Below are 18529 nucleotides of genomic sequence, written 5' to 3'. Positions count from 1 at the left end.
TCTATAAAATGAGAGTGTTTACACTAATTGACATCTATGCATGCTATCATATCTAAAACTATGACCTTTGCAGTATTAGCATTGGAAAAAATAAAATCAACTTATTAATATCATTCAACCTTCTTTTAACTTCCTTTTATCATGAAGGAAACCAGTCTCAACCTATCACAGGCCTATCATTAACCTAGAGGAGATAAAAAAATGTAAGGGAATATTATACTTATTTCAAATATTTTTAAAGGTATTATTCAGGAGAGATATTCATTTTATATTGTTCCAAAGTACAGAATTAAGAAAGTGAGTGAAAAATATGCCATTTTTGCTCAATACAAGGAAAATATTAATATATAAAAGATATTATATAAAAGAATGGCTACACTACATGGTAGAGATAATATTCATCTGAAAGGTATTTCAACTTTGGAGAGGCTTACAAAAAAACTTATTAATTAAATTATTTTCCTCTCCTACTCTCTCTCTCCTCTCTCTTTAAAAAAAAAAAGTTTACTGACTGGAGAGTACATTATACTATACTAACCTGGAGAATGAAGTTAAAATAAAGAACAGAGGCTACTGAACTACAGTGAGGGTATGTGGAGGAGATGGGGGGGGGAAACAGAAGGAGGAGATAGAGACAGAGAGACAGATACAAAAAGGGAGGGGGTGAGAAAGAGAGGGAGAGAAACTTCAGAAAATTATTGTGTGACCTCTGGTCAAGTCACTTAACACATTTTTGTCTTAGAATCTTCATCTATAAAATGAGCTGGAGAACGAAATGGCAAAGCATTCCAATATCCTTGAAAATAAAACTCTAAATAGGGTCATAAAGAGTCATATATGAATGAAGCCCCTGAACAATAAGAACAAGAAATATTATTTGTACATAGGGCAAAATTATAAAATGTTATGTTTGCTACATTTTACTTTTATCTCCTCCCCAAACAAGGAAACATAGTAGATGGATAGACTTGACATCAAGTAAGAACTGGGTTCAAATGTTGCCTTTATATTTACTAGTTGTACATCCTTTGACAAATCATTTTATTTGCTTAATTCTGACTTTCTTCATTTGTAATAATACCTATATCAAAGCATTGATGTGAGGATCAGAGGAACTAATATATATATATATATATATATATACATATATATATGTATATGTATGTATATATATATATATACATATATATGTATATACACATATATATATAAATTAAATTGTAAATTTTAAAATGATATGTAAATACATTTTTTCTTCTCCTCCTTCACAAAATTCTATATTCTTTAGTTATTAGGAATTTTACCATTGTCAATTTAATCAGTATTTAATCAATTTAATAAACCTTTTGGATAATCTCCAAATAATGAATAATATTAACCATCCTCTACCAAAGAGTTTTTTCACTACCTCATCTTGGAATGGTGATAACCCAGATTATTATTTTTTTTTTTTAACTTTGTGACCTTGGAACACAAATGTGATCAGGCACATGCAAACTAGAATGACTTTGAATATGTTCAGTTTACAACTGAATCTATTGTCTAGATTCATGCAAAGAAGCTCATCACCAGATTGATAACAAAGTAATGGGATTTTTTGTATTTTGTTGTTGTTGTTGTTCACAGTAACTCTTAGAAATAGCTATCTAAGAGGTAGAGAGGTCATGATCTGCATCATTCTGCATTAATCACATCAATGATTCTCTGAGGTACTGAAGCATTATTGGTCCTGCTTTCCAAGATCAAATCCAATTAGATAGAAATCCAAAGTTGATAGTTAATCTCTTGTTTTCTGTCTATTATTGGTTGTTCTTCTAGCCTTTTACACTGATTTTAGCTGACAAGCATTGTATCAGAATTGCCATAATACCATTACTTCCATAAATCCTTTTCTATTTCCCACCCCCCATCCAAAAGAAAATTCCTTTCCCTGAAACATACATTGCTTATATCTTTTCTTTGCACAGTCATATTTTAACCATGCATTTAGATCATTAAATGATTAAGTCAACAATTATTTATTAAATACTCATGTTCCAAGCACTATGCTAAGTACATTATATTAATATAAATATCCACAAAATGTAGATATTGCTTCCCCTACTCTACAATAAGCTCCATGAGGGCAGGAAGTGCAAAGTTTTCTTCTTTTGCATCTTCCATAATACCTAAAACATCAGTGAGAACATACAAACCCTAAGTAAGTAATTATACAAGGAAAAGAAGAAAACACCAAGGAAGAGCAGAGTCACTCTACAATACTACTTAGTTTGCAGAAGGATGGTAAAAGAAGTATAATATATCAGTACTTTTTTTTCAAATTAACTTTTCTTTCTTTTTTTTTTTTTTTTTTTTTTTTTTTTTTCAATTCAGAAACCTCCAGGATATTGCATCAAAGATATTTCTTGGAATGTTTACATGTAACTTGTTCTCATGCCTCATGAAAGAGAGATAAATGCTCTGGTTTTCTATCTGAATAGTAAAAATTAATTACCAAGGAAGCTTGTATCAAAAGAAATCAACAGAAAATGGAAGATAATAGAATTATTATTGGTGGTTGAATCATGCTTGTACGAAATGGATATGAATTTTATAATGAGATTATGCCAATCTTTTCTCAGTATGAGATCTAGACTACATCTCAAACTCTAAATTCAAAATGTGATATTTTCTCTGACAATTCAGAGGTCTATAACAGATAATCATTACAAAAGAAAATCTTGATGTTTTCAGAAATATTTAAATTATTCCAAATTTTTTTAATGGTTTAAAAATATCCAGGAGCTCTATTTAGTTATCTAAACTGCATAACAAGAGGCAGTGATTCCATCGTCCAAGGTAAATTAAGACAATGATTATTTTACTTCAGTTTTTGTATTTCCTTTTGATGGGGGAAAATAAGATGTCAGAAAAAAGAATTTACTGTCAATTAAACTGCAAGTTCATATATTACAGCAGTAACTTTAATAAAAATTAAGGAAATCAGACCTATAATAAATTCAAAGTCTACTTTAGGGAATTCCATTTCAATTTCTTTACACCTGTTACATTAGAGTTGTTTTCTGTCTTTTTTCTCTTTATACACATGAATTTGCAAGCATTGACACAGGACGTACATACACACACCACACATACTGTGCAATTTTATCTTTCAGCTTTCAAAATATGAAGCAGAGAAGCAATAGTCCTGAACTGCATGCTTATTAAAATGCTGAACTACACATTCTTCTTTCACCAGTTTATGAAGTTGAAGTGGAAGAAATGAATTAATGCTAATAAAAGAGTAAACATCCCCTAATGCTAAGGGGGGAGGGCTGACGACAGGAGGCAGGCTAATTTCTTTTCATACATCATTTAATAGTGCCCTTTTCAAGAAGTAAAAGTTTCATCTTAAGGCTTAATAAGCAGTTACGGAGGCATTCCTTGAAGGGGGAAAAAAAAAAAAAAAAAAAAAAAAGCCCTGCTCTAATGCAGTTTCAGTGTTCAGATATGAAATTTCGCAGATCCTGGAAAGGCTGTGATTAAAAAACACTACTGAAATCTGGAGTTTAATGTTTTCTTTTTCTTTTTCATCTCTACACTGGTTATGCCTCATTTTAATATACATCCATAAGTGAGAGTCTATTTGGTTGCATCTACTATTAAAATGTGCCTGCTTACCCAGTATCCTCCCAACTTACTCCGAAGCTGAGCCAATATTAACACATTCACAGATTGAAATATACAGAAAATACAACTGTACTCTTATACTCTTAATTTGTAGCCTGGTTCTATTGCAACATCCCTAGATAAGCAAACAAAAATGTTCCCACAACAATGAGGATAAGGCTCAACGGCATTAGACACAACTTTCAGATAAACAATCAGACAGAGGCTGTGAAACCCCTGCTACAGGAAGATTCCACAAAATATGATTATGATTATTATTTATTCTGATTGTACTGGGTTAGCAGCCCCACTGTACCAAAAATCTTAAAGCTATTATAGATTAAAGTGCCATTCATATAAGCCTTACCTTGGCTGACTTGCCCTAACTGGTGACAAGGAACTTAATTTACAAGAAGCAAAGGGGTACTTTCTCGGTGCTCACGGCACCGCACAGCTGCTCCCAATCCTCAGAGAGCCACCCGACTCCGGCTCGGGTACCTCCAAACCCCTCGGCTCAGATGCACTGCTTCTGCAGTTCGGAAGCGCGCCTCTGATTGGCTGGCACCGCCTGTCTGCCTGATCCGCTCCTCTCCTCTCCTCTCCCTGTCTCTCTCTCCCTTCCTCTCTCTCTCCTTTACTCCCTTTCCCTCCTGCCCGGTTGTTTTTTCCATCTCAAGCACTTTTGGGGTTGAGCGCATTCTACAGCACCAGGGCGCAGGTCTTCTTTAACCCTCTCAGCAAGGTCATGTGGTAGGAAGCATAGTTAATAATAATAATATTAAAAAGCAATCCTTGTCTAACAGCGGCGTCTTCGCCAGAAGGACCCTGTAGGACTACAGCTCTTGAAAAATGACAGCCGGGACTCCGTGACAGTTAGTCCATCAATCCCTCGTGGAGGAGGGAAGGCAGGGGTAAGAAGGGGTTTGGTTGTCAGATGGAGTGGGAGTGTGCACACGGAGGGAACAGGGAAAGCAGGCAGAGAGGCAGTGATGTGGCAAGCTGGTAATAAATTTTCATATTTCAGTGCAAAGTCGTCACAGCCTGCTAAACATTCAACTGCTGGCTCATTCATCAGTGATCCATAGTCTGGTGGTGGCACTGAGATTTAGCTTGAATGATGTCCTTTAATGCCGTACTCCAATCTAGCCAGGGCAGCTAAAGGTTTGCAGGAGATAGATCACTCCCTTCTCCTCCCCTCCCCCCTACCCCCAGCTTTACATCTATAAAGATGTAAAGCAACTGCATAGCCTTTCTAACCTGCCTCAGCTTGTGCCGCTGTGCTTCCAACACACACATACACAAACGATCACCTCACTTCGACATTTTCTCAGCATAAATTGTAACTGTTTATAATTTCTACAGCCTCAGATAACAGTGTGTTAGTGTTGCTTGAGAGTATGCAAAATTGATGCTAAGAACTGAACTTTTCTTAATGTTGTTTCTCCAACCAGCGTCCATTCTGAACTGCATTAGGTTTTAAGTTACTTAGTAAATACATGTCTGAACCTATTCAAACGGCCCAGGGCAACATATTGAAAATGCACTAATAGCATAAGGCTTACCCTTGTTAGGAAAACCAGGGAATTTGAACCCCCTTTCCACCCAGTAAAATGTTGTGTCATGGGATAGTGTGGTTAGAACAATCAACTGAAGGTAACCAGGTTAAGAAGACTGAGCATCAGAGAACAAATCTAATTATAAGTATAAAAGAGTTTTCATGGCTGAGAAGAAATGGTAAGGAATATTCTTTAACTTGCTGTGGCCTGGATAAGTTTCTTCACCACTCTGAATTTCTGTTTATTTTTTTTTTCAGCTGTATAATGAAGATTAAAGAAAAAAATTGTAATAATCATCATTTACCCCCCTCAAAAAAATCCTGACTGTATCTATACACATATGTTTAATTTTTTGATGATGATAATGACTGATCTCAAATATGTAAAATTGTTTAGATGTGGGATACAAACAATATACTTCAGAGATTTTATTACTGGAAGGAGAACATTTAATTTGGAGTCCTAGTAGGAGATCAAATAGAAAAGCAAACAATTCACTCTTGAAGCAATACTCTTTTTAGTTGTGTAAAAAAGTACTCCCTAAAATTATGTCCATACACACACATACACATATATGCTTATATACATTTGAATGGGTATATATATCTATATGCATCCATGTAGTTATGTATGAATAAATGTATTTCTTGTTTGTAAACAATATAGTGAAGTCAGAGTTAGGAGGATTGAGATTTAGTTATGAATTCTCAAAAAGACAAGGAGCAGAAATAGCTTGTAGGTGCCATCTTTTATGTACTTTGGTCACCGAGTAGCACAAATGGATGAATGCTTGATGTTTTTCTAGGTTCCCTGAATCATGCAGCTTCATATTTAAAAGGGCTTATCCTTTCTTTTTTATGGTAGAAGCTGAAAGACTCCCTCCTATACCTTTACTTGATGGGTAGACTGTAGAAAAACAAGGAATGGGAAAATCACACCAAATAAAGCTAAGGGGAAGATAAATCCTAAACATTGGGGTCATACAGTTTCATTTAAGAATTCTACCCTTAGATATTCTGTAGGGAAAGCCAATTCAGTTTATCTTGCTGTTTCTAGTGGGAAAAAAAGAACCAAAATATTAGTCTGCTTGCTTGATACTGAAGCATTTGTGAGGCACCACCAATAGGCAACCCAGGGAAATACGTGAAAACAAAATGTTTTCTAGAAAGACCTCCCCAGTGGTTTTGCCTGGCCAAATTGTAATAAGCACATCCAGGGGATATTTATACCAGGAATCAACAGGCACTTGCTACTGAGAGAGATGACTTGCAGAGGGAATTGTAAACCATGTCAAATAATACTGTTTATTTCCAGAAACACTGTTCAGCAAAAGAGAATTTATTTATCTGACACTTTGTTCATATTAAGGACTCAGCACCCCCAAATGATACAAGGCACATTGAAGTTATATAGTTAATAGAAGTTTCCTAATATGAAAATGCCAATACTTTTCCAGCCTTAGAAATGCTAAATAACTAGCAGTTTTGGCTTTCCTCTTGTGATATCAGGTTAAAAAGAAAAACCAAAATAAAGCATTGAAGAACTCCATACCTGGGAAAAATCAGGTTGTGAGAAGGTGCTTTTTATGTCAAAGATTACCTCTAAAAGTGGACACTGTGTCAGTCAGCAGAATTTATTACTGAACTAATCTCTGGAACTTAAATTATAGACATTGCTAAGGTTGAATTCCTACTTACATTATCCTGAGAGAGTTATAAGAATCATTTTAGAGAGTGACACAAAAGCATCCAACACCTGATTGATGTCAGATAGACTATAGAAACAGCTAAGATAAAATTGTAATGCTAACCTTTGAGAGTACTTTGAGGAAACCTGGGAAATTGTAGCCTTAGGTTTCTTTCCATGTTCAGTTTTGTCCTGGAAATTCAAGAGATATTATCCTCTTAAAAAGTTAAAATAGAAAACTGAACCTAAAGACAACTTAGCAACTTCCTATCTTATAATACAGCAATTGGTATAGAAACTGAAATAAGGATATTCTTTTTATCAATTATTTGTTATTTAAAGTTTCATCTGCTTATAAGAGTACTGCTACAATAAATGTGTTGGCTTAGAATTTTAAAAGATCTTTTCTGCAATTGAAAAAAAAAGATTAAAAAATACATGATAGTCTTTCTTGTCCATTTTTATTTAATCTGTTAATAAGGTGTCATTATAATACTGATAGCTTAAAAGTCTTTCTGATAGGTATTAAAATACATTAAAAATAATTCTTTAATCTTTTTACTAAGGCACTGTAGGAGAGATGTTAAGAAAGAAGACACAGAAAGTACTTTATAAGTACTTGTTGAACTGAATTTGTTAAGGATATGATCTCTCTGTGAGAGACTACCAATAAAAATGAATACAAAACCTATCCACAGACACTCATAGCTAACAAGTTTGAATTGTGAGTGGCCATAAGCAGTGTCAGATTGCGTAAGTCTATGAAGCACTGTTGAAAAACAATTGTCTTTTGTAATGTTTGTAAGTACATGAATATAGTTCACTGGGGAGAAATACAAAGTCTATATTGTAAAGACAGTATAGACCTTGAGGATGGAAGTGAGAAGTTACAGATGAGAGCTGGTGATGAGAATATGTTAAGTCATCTCCATCATAGGTACTAGGAGATGAAGGTCTAGAAATAAAATTATTTTATGCCCAAAGAGTAACTGTATAAAAGAAATAGAATAGGTTAGAGAATTGGACTTGTGTTAAGGCATATTTTCATTGCATTTTAGGAATCGTTCAGCTGTTTTTCTCCTATAATATACATTGCATTTTTCAGACTTGTCAAAAGTCTCTTACTCTGCTGTTGTAGTGGTACTTTACTCACAGATGAAGGATAAAAATACAAATAAATTATTAAGTAATAGTAATGTGGGAAATATTGAATAGTTTCCCTATCTTTTCCCATTTTAAAAGAAAGGCAAATCAGTCTTTTCTTATCAAGGGACCTTTAAAAACAAATTCATAAGAATAATTATATGATATATTCTCAGGTACTCTCCCATATTAGTCCAAGTGCCTATATATTCTTTCTAGATTTTCATTTATATATCATGTATGCATATACACATGTATATGAAGACATGCAAATGGTTGTTTATGTATGTACACACACATATATATACATATATTTTATATATGCATATACATATAGCTACATATATGTATATATAGGTATAAAAATATTTTTAATCTTTATTTCTTCATGGATTCTTTTGGAATCAAATGAAATCTAAGGATTAATTCTAAATATAAAGTTTTTAAATAAAATAAAATATGCACAAAAGAAAATACACAGAATTTCAAAGAAAATCAATCATGATGCAATAGAGGTATATAAATTTCAAAATAAAATCAAGTTTATAGACCATAGGTTAATTAAGAGTACTAGCTATGAGAGACATTACAAGATGCTCAAAGAACAAAGAAACATTTATGTCCCCAATATACAATATTTAGTAGACAAGAACATACAACTTGTTGGAATAGTTGGAGAGGCAGAAATTCTCTATAAAAATGAAAGTAAGATACTGTTAAAAAATACAAAAATTGTAATACTAACCACTGACCATGCTTATAGGATAGCCTAGGAAAGTATAATCCTTGATGTCACTTTGTGTTCATTTCTGCCCTGGAAATCCAAGAACTGGAGAATATTTTAACTTTCACATATCCTCTTCCCTTACTAAATCCTTTGAATTAATATTTCAGTTTAGAGGTAATGTTATTTTATATTAATTAATTGTTATAACAAGTTTTAATGGCAAGTGTTGAAAAAGAAAGGGATGTCTAATAAAAATTCAGATAACTACAGCATCCTATTTCTCAAGTATTCTGGTGCTTTTGGTTTTATTGTATGATTTTTCTGCTCCAAATGAAACAGCCAAAACATGAGACAGTAATTATTGACCATATCTTTTGTTGGACTTTTGTATTTTGGGTTTTCTTTTTGAGAATGAATGTTTGTATGGATACAAACGCTTTGAGCAATCCTAGAAAACAAGAACTACACAGAAGCCATGTAACAGCAGCAATAATTTTGACTTTTAACGCTTTCTACGCAGCCTCTATATCCAGTTCAGACTTTATTGACAGACCAGATAGGGTTATTCCTTTAACTGATTTAACTAATTTAAATCTAGCTCCCAGTCTTAACCACTGGATTAAGCCTATACTAAAAAGCACAGAGAAAACAAACAAAAATCATATATACAAACTCAATTCAACATGCTTTTGTTGGTGCAGAGAGAAATCTAAAGTTTTGAGAAAACAGAATTCCCATTAAAGTTAAACTGAACAGAAAATCCAACTATGTAGAGACTCTTGACTAGAGATACACCTATTCCTCTCTTTGCCTGATTTTGACACTTAAATCTCATCAGTAATCTTGGAAAATTATTATGGTGATTTTTCATCATTGATTATCTAATTCTTCTTAATATATTTTGTTTTTAATATATATACTTTTCATTCTACTTTTGTTCCTTATCACTTTTTCCCCCCTTCCATGTCTCTGTTCCAGTGATTTTTTAAATAGAAAAATTCATTGTTTTGATCAATAAACAGTTTGCCAGAAAATAAACTAAATTATTTTAAAATCATGCTATTTGCAAATTGAAATTTTGTTTTAAGGGATTCAGGAAATGGGAAGGGAGAGAAAGTGTTTTGGGGTTCCTTTTCCTTCTATTATTATAGCTCTATTATAGCATCAATGATTTAATAACTATTTCCTGAATGTCTATATTCTGAGAAATATTTAATCCTGAATAAATATTACTCTTCCTTCAAGATATTTATAAATTACTAAGAGTGATAAAATACACATACAATTAAAACAAGGAATGAAAATTACCCACAAGAGAGATCATAGGAGTGAACTACCAAGAACATGGGAGAAGTCTTTCCAAAGAATTGCAAGAATTCTTATTGCCTTTTACCCATATAGCCATGTCATCACTGTGAAATTATATTATAGGTAGAATAGGTAACCACTTAAATGATTTGAATTAAGAAATGCTAGAGGCCTGGAAAGATTTATATGAACTGATGCTGAATAAAATAAGCAGAACCAGGAATACATTGTACATACTAACAGCAAAAATGTTCAATGATAAATTATGAAAGACTTGGTTCTTCTCAGTGATCCAAAGCAATCCTAATAGAATTTGGACAGAAAATGTCATCCAAAGACTGAATGTAATCCACATATGCTATGTTCACGTTTTTAATGTTTTTTTTTAATCTCTCCTATGTTTTTTTTTCCAATCTCTTCCATGTTTTTCCCTTTTGCTCTGTTTTTTCTCTCCTAAAATGATTCATAAAGCAATATGTGATAAAATAAATAAAAAATTAAAATTAAAAAAAGAATTGCTAATAAAAAAAAGTTTAAAAATTAACTTGTCTAAAGTAGTCTAAGTACATCATTGTCTGAAATCACTCCAGATATACCCCAAAATAACCAATTAATTCCAAGAAAATGAGTTTTTAGGTTAGGAGCATTTAATTGCAAAACAGCATTAGAATGCAAAGTTATGTTCTAGAGCAGGTTAGTTAATTCTACAGCATTATATAATGGAACAAACTATGTGTAAGACAACATGACATCTATTCTTAAAGAAAACATTGAATATGATAAAAACAAATGGTTTTCATTTACAGTTATAGCTTACTTCTAAAAGGAAGATTTGAATGGGTAGGAAGAAGAGATAGGCAAATTAAAACTTCTATACATGAATAAAAGTTTCTGAGTAACTATAGCTGTCCAAAATTGAAGAAAATTGCCTTCTAACATGAAGAATTCACTATTATGTAATATCTTCAGGAGAAGACTGATTTAGCCTTCCTAATGTGTCACAAAATCATTGATAAGCAATTGTTTTCATATATAAGTTGGATGAGATATCTTCTAAACCATTTTCCACCTTGAGGATTCATCTAATCTACAGAATGTCATGATAAATTGTCATGATTTGATTCATTCTGGAGGTTGATGATTCATGCTTCTTAGGGTATACAAAGTGAATCAGAGGTAGTGGAGCCAGTTAGAATATTAAACTGATTTGATTGAGAATCCATGAAATGATGAACTAGGGAAAATAGCACCAACAACAGAAAAGAAGTTTATAGCTATGAGAAATATAAGAAAGAAGAATCAATTACGTATTGTAACTGATTGATTATGTGGAATAATAGAGTAAAATCACTCAACATTTGTTTTTTTATAAGAAGGGAATTGAGGAAGAGGTATTAGTTTATTAAAGAAAATTACAATGAAGGTGGATGGGGACAGCTTGATGGCACAGTAGATAGAGCACCAGCCTTGATATCTGAGTTCAAATTCAGCCTCAGATATTTAACATTACTAGTTGTGTGACTGTGGACAAATCATTTAACCCCAGTTGCCCCCCAAAAAGGAGTAAATGAAAAGAAAATTATGATGAAATAATTTTTAGATAGGTTTAATTTGATTTACTGACATTACATCCAGGTGGAAATTCTCAGGTAGCAGTTATAATGTATGACTGAAAGCTTGAAGAAAGAGCTGACTGGAAATATAAATTTGGGGGTAATATATGCAAAAGTTATAGCTAATTTTCTCATGAGAGGTGAAAATAGAACCATTGATTAAACTTTGGGACATTGGGAGACACCCAGATTTAGGAGACATTAAAAGAGAAAGATGATGAATTATTATAGGATATAATAAAGCTACATGTTTATTTAGAAATATTCTTTAATTGTTAAAAAAAAATAGAAGGATGATGTCACATTGCATTTCTTTTCTTCTAAATTGATCCCCTTAGACACTAATACATTGTTTATAGAGTTGTGAAATAATCCAACCATTCTGGAGAGCAATTTGGAACTATGCCCAAAGGGTTATAAAACTATGCATACCCTTTGACCCAGCAAGGCCATTACTGGGTCTGCATTTCAAGATATCATAAAGGAGGGAAAAGAATTCACATATGCAAAAATGTAGCAATTCTTTTTGTGGTAGAAAAGAATTGGAAAATGTGTAGATAGATACCCATCAATTAGTGAATGGTTGAACAAGTTGTGGTAATATGAAGTTAATGGAACATTATTGTTCTAAGAAAATGATGAACAAGCTGATTGTAGAAAGGCCTGGAAAGATTTACATGAACTGATGCTGAGCAAAACAAGAACCAGGGATACATAGGACACAGTAACAGCAAGCACTAGGGATCATTGAAAAGAAGGAATTTTGAATTTAAAAAATATCTAAAATATAGAAAAAATGTAATATTTTGGGGCACCTAAGAGTCTGGATTTGATATTTCAACAGTGCGGGTATTATTTTATAAAGGAACTCCTACTATTAAGGCAGTGTGGTGAGTGTTCTACAAAATTAAACATTGTTTTAAGTGAAAAGAAGTGAATAAAAAATGTTTAAAAACAAATAAAAGTAAATGTTTAAAAATGAAAAAGGTGCACATGAAAAGAAAAATCAAAATATAAACTTTGTTAATCTTATTCTGATTTTGCACAGGTGTACAAGTTTTTGAATTCCCTGTACTCATGCCAGATGTCATCTTTAAAGATTAGCTACATCACTGTAGTGAAAGAAATGACTTGAATATGGCATTCAGCCTTTCTTTAAGTTAAAAAAAAAAATAAATAAAGTAGTATTCATAGTTGTAAGGAACAGAACAGGCTAAAAGGAAAACAAAATAACTATTGCTGATTAAAATATATATCTCTAAAGAATGTTGTATTGTCTGTGTTAACATGGGATAGTAGAGAGGCTATTAGAGAAAGTTATTTCATTTACCCATATCTCATCCATTATTCTTTCCTTTTTTGATCATGAGTCAATTATATGAATCATGATAGAAATAATTATTTTCAAGGCTCTTCAACTAAATGGATACAAACACTTTGAGCAATCCCAGAAAACAAGAACTACACAGAAGCCATATAACAGCAGCAAGAATTTTGACTTTTAACACTTTCTACTCAGTCTCAATATCCAGTTCAGACTTTATTGACAGACCAGATAGGGTTATGCCTTTAACTGAACAATATAGAAGTATAAGCTCATCTGCAACTTTTCCCTAAGCCCAAAAGTTTCCTCAAATTTCCAATATTAATTCAATACTTTTGGAAATTTTGCACATATTACTTCTAACTCAATTTCTAATCTATTATTAATGACAAGAAAATACTGACATTGATTAGGATATTTATATCATTTCTCCTTTAAATTTCCTCATGTCCTTAAAATTAGTGTACTTAATAAGCTATGAGGTTTATTCCCTCATTCTACGTGGCCTGATTTATATGTCCTTGGCTATTTTTTGGAGTTTTCACACTTTGTTTTTATTCATAGCTCACAATATATTACAGTAAGATTTTGAATCCATTCACCAAAAACCTCACAGCAAAAATTTTGTCTAGATATTTTGTTGGGTTTGATGTATGGCGATACCTATCTTGAAATCAAATTTCTAATCATTTCTATTTGACAACAATCCAGTATGACCCTTAGTTTTCTCATCTGTAAAAGGGAGATGTTTATATGCGTCATAAGATAACTGAAAGAATTGAATAACATGATATAAATAAAGTATTTTGGACACATTAAAGTGGTATATAAATAAATGGGGGAATCACAGGTAATTTGATTCATGAAACTAGGACTTAAATTAGTGAAAGCCTATCATTAATAAATAGATCTAGTATGTATCTAGCTCTCCTTTTTCCAAAGTTCTCTCCTCTCCCCCAGAAAATTACAGATGAAGTATCAAATGCTATTATGGATAGTTATCAACATGTTTCATTTGTTGATATAATACTGCAATTTTTCATTTTAATTTTCTTTTTTATTCAATACAATAAATTATCAACATATTCAGACAAAATTAAAAGAGAATGTGTGCTCCATTAGTGTTTATGCAGCTAAGGTAGAGATTGTCCCTGTTTCTAAGTCTAAACGTAAAAAAAAAAAAAAAAAAAAAAAAAAAAAAAAAAGCAGAGTCCACAGATAAAGTGAGATCTGTCAGTAACAATCCTAATAGTATATGAAATAGGGACCATCTTCAGTCCAATCTGTTCCATCACTCTAGTAACCATTTATGTGCAGTTTCACTATAATCTCTATCCCTCTAATGTTTTTCAGGCAATAGTCTGCCTTAAGTCAAGCCTCTTACTGTTTATCTGATTTTATATAACAGCTATTTCTTCCCAAATCACTCAGCAAGTTCCTTTACTCCTATCCTTTGACCCAATGATCCTTGTCATCCATGTATCCCAAGAAAGAAAAGTAAAAAGAAAGAAAAAGCACATACATGTGCAAGCATGTAAGCACGCATACATGCACACATATACCCCAAAACAAGAAAAAACAGAAAAAAATAAAATAGTTGTAGAAGCAAAGTATGATTTGAGAGAATGACAAAACTAATAGCAATTTATTAATATAAAGAATTTTGCTGACTAGTAATGGGCAACAAATATGAGTAATAGAGTAAACATGAAATAGCTTATAAAATGCATGCAGTATGTTGAATAAGATAAGAACAATGTGTGCAATGATTGCAGTAATGGCAAAGGCATGGAACTCTGAGTCATGATGATAACTGATCTTAGTCCCCAAGGATGACTGGGGAAATGTGCTTTTCTCTTTTGGGTAGAGAGAAGAAGAGAACAGAGTATAAGTGAATAATATGGTATACAGGTATGATCATTGTCTTTTTGCTTTGCTTAAATGTTTGTATTTGTTACACAGGGAGATTCACTTTGGGCAAAGAAGAACATATTAAGAAGTGACTGTGATGTAAAGGCAAAAAATAAAATACATCATAAAACTTATTTTTAAAAAATAGTCAAGTACTCACACATTATTTTTGAAAGCCTCAGGATACAAAATTACTTAACAACCAACTTGGAAATAAGCTAGTTTAGTTTGGCCAAAGGTAGCATGAAGTTCCCGATTTAATGTTCAGGGACTACCAATCACATTTATTAGCATAGGCTGCAGGTCTGAGAATAAGGTAAGAATTTTAATAAATCTGAAGATTCATTTTGTAGGATGGCTTGATGACTACATCTACCAAGAGACATAAATAAGGCCTTTGAATGCCAGATCACCCGTTGCATTTGAGGCCATCTCCAAATATCTTGATCTATATGTTTCCTCTGGACCCAGGAAAGGAGCATGAAGCTGATGATTTTGTCCATCCCTCTCTCAAATCCAATTCATTTGCAAATCATGGCATCATCTTCTTGATGTCATGGTCCTCTTCAAGAACAAAGAACAAACCACAATAATAACAATTATGATAATAATGAATGAGGGGAAAAAAGGAGCAAGTTATGTTTTGAAGTGAATTGATTAAATGTTCACAAAGAAACTAATAATTTTAAAAACAGCATACATATAAGGAGTTATCACAGAAAAAAATAGTTTTACTTTCAAAATTGTTTTCAATTGCTAGTTTCAATCAGAATGCTGAAATGCACAATAATATGACATGAAGGAGAGTCAGAGAGCAGCCAAGTGGGTGAAACTGTTGCTCATTTCCACCACCAGTTCCTCTATGTAGACACAACCTAGAATTTTGGAAATATAAGATTTCAGTACTTGGGGAAGTTGGTACAAACACAAGGTTTATTATTATTTTTGGCAAAACAAGCAGGTAAAGCAAACAAATATACACACACAATGTCAAAATAGATAGATAGAACTTCATTCCCATACATACAAGAAATTCAACAAGTGTGAGAGAGAGGGGTTTTTGTTGGGAGAATTCATAATTCAAAACTGAAGCTCAAGGAAGGAAGTTTTATAGCTTAAAAATGGGCTTGGTGAAGAAGAGGTAATCTGTATGAGATGTGGGAAGGGACATTGATAATTTAGCAGGAGTGACTCAAGCCAGGGGAAGTGGACAGGAGTTGTATTAAATAAGAAGCAGAGAACATTAAGGTTAAAATGGGTCAAAACAGCGGACATACAAAATGGTCTCCCTTTGGCCATATGCTTTTTATGGGCAGTAAGACCAATTAGCTTTAAGTTGAGTCTATATGGAGTCCTATCATCATAGCTAAAAATTAAATAATATCAAAATTACAATTATAAATATTATTATTAACAAAATTAGTATTAATCACTTGCTGTATCAAAACTTATGATATTATCTCCCAAATTTAATTTTGAGAAATTATGTGAAAGATTCTAAGAATGAAATGTGTAAGAAGTGATTTTTCAGTTTACTTATTTGGTACATAAATCTATTTTAAAGAAAATTCAGTTGCTGAGTTGCTTACTTAATTCTTTACTTCTCTGACACATCTGATTAAGACAATTCATGAATTGAGTTTTCTTTGGAATTCTATTTGAGAGAGTAGTTGTAATTTGCGTATGATAGGTATGCATGGGAAATGGGAAAAGAGTAATAAAGTAAACTTCAGTGATTTATATATGTAAGATCAAAGAGTATTTGTGTTAATATGTGAAGAAATGAGGCATGGACAATGATTTTTTTATCATTATCTATGAGTGGCACAATGGTTACAGCACCAGGTCTGGAGTCAGAAAGACCTAAATTCAAATTTGACCTCAGATATAGTCAGTATATAGTGATTATATGACACTGGTGGAGTCACTTAACATTGTTTACCTTTGTTTCTTCATCTGTAAAAATGACCTAGAAAATGAAATGCCACAAACTATTTCAGCATCTTTGTCAAAAAAATGCAAATGGAGTCACAAACATTCAACTGACATAACTGAAAAACAACAATAACAGCAAACTATGATTGACTATTTACTATTACTACATAAAAAGTAACTATTAATTACTACAAATAATTTGACTCCTTATAAACAGAAGTAAGAATCTGATTACAAAACATAAGCAAAAGTGGGATAATTCATAGAAAGGACTTAACTCTTGAATTATGAAGGGTCACAGAGAAAATAAAAGGACTGATTTTTGCCACTGGATTAAAGAAAACTGATATTATGTCTTTTTCTGCCATTTGTTGCCAAACAGATTGTATGGCCAATGACTTTCTGGGGTTTTCAGAAGCTGCATAGAGAATATTTTGCTTTATTTTATGACTTGCAGTTGAGAAAAGAAAAGAAAAACTAAGAAAACATTCCCTGCATTGTCACCTATTGCTACCAAGAGGCAAAAAAATAAAATATTGAGAAGAAATAATGTTTATTCACTTGACTCAATCTTCTTATTCTTCTCAGTAACAAAAGACTATATATTCAAAATCTCATTTGATTTTCACAATAGTCCTTTGAAGTAGTTGAAATGGAACTTCATACTCAAGGTAGAATTCAGTGACTTTCTCATTCATAATTCACACAGTTATTAAAGGTCCATGGTTATAGGTGGGAGATGGGAAGGTCTGAGATTTAAATCTATATCACTTTTGACTTATTTCTAGCACTCTTCATTTACTATATTGTCTCAAGTAACTTTATCTCTACTATGCTTTATATGACAGTGTATCTCATATTTGCTCTTAAAAAATGGTATATTTTTTAACAAATTTGTATTGTGACTAGTAAGCAGAGTTGATTGAAAGAAAATCCCCAACGATTGATTAAGGTGATAACTACCATTACAAATGATTATCCAAGCCTTTAGAGAACTGTGGTAAAGTGTTTTTAAAAATGGCTTGTGAAATGTTTTGTGGGGCTAGCAAAGACAACTACGTCTTATCCCTTTCCCTGTTCAATGACATCAATTGAAGAAAGACTTAAAACTTTAAATCAATTTAAAATGTAAAAGCTGTCTTTTTAGAATAGTATATAGAGGAAAACACTGGTATGATGAAGATAAGCCTAAATGCTGATCAAAAACATTTTAAAATCTCTTAGACATTATCCATCAGATAAGGACAATATGAAAATCTGAATTCTAAACTGTAATAATGACTTAACCTATCAATTGCTATGTGTGCATTTATTCCAATGAGAATACAGGTATAAAACATGATTAAACTTTTGAAATCAAAACAAGTTCTATTCTACATTTTTATGAAATCATCAATAATAATGGTGCTATCCACCAGGTACTTTAAAAACTTTTCAAGCCCTTTACATATTTTCAGTCATTTGGTCTTTACACCCCTGAGTTAAATACTATAATTCTTTTTTGCAGGTGAGGAAACTGAGGCTAAAAGTCATTAAATGGCTTTCTCAGGGTAACTCTGCTAATAAACATATGAAGTAGGATTTGACTCAAAGCTTTTGTCCTCTATGTCCAGCACTAACCTAGTTTTTTGTTTTTGTTTTTGTTTTTGTTTTTTTTCAATCTGCTTGCCTAAAGCCT

General features: G+C 32.3%; 1 protein-coding gene across 8 annotated transcripts in view; it reads right to left on the bottom strand.

Annotated features, from left to right (window-relative positions):
* The window catches only part of CDH18 (cadherin 18), an 860832-nt gene that overhangs the window by 706119 nt on the left and 136184 nt on the right, over positions 1-18529 (bottom strand). For 6 of the 8 annotated variants that reach the window (XM_074279088.1, XM_074279093.1, XM_074279091.1 and 3 more), the window contains exon 1: positions 4016-4750. The exons of 1 other annotated variant lie outside the window; for it this stretch is intronic. The gene's annotated coding sequence lies outside the window, so the exon portion shown is untranslated. Of the gene's footprint in view, positions 1-4015; positions 4752-18529 lie in introns of those variants that run through there. One more of the 8 variants, XM_074279095.1, reaches the window with a different exon arrangement.

This window comes from Sminthopsis crassicaudata, chromosome 1, assembly GCF_048593235.1.
Source record: "Sminthopsis crassicaudata isolate SCR6 chromosome 1, ASM4859323v1, whole genome shotgun sequence".
NCBI lineage: Eukaryota > Metazoa > Chordata > Mammalia > Dasyuromorphia > Dasyuridae > Sminthopsis > Sminthopsis crassicaudata.
Note: the sequence above shows the minus strand (reverse complement) of the source record. Positions and strands in the feature narration are given on the sequence as shown.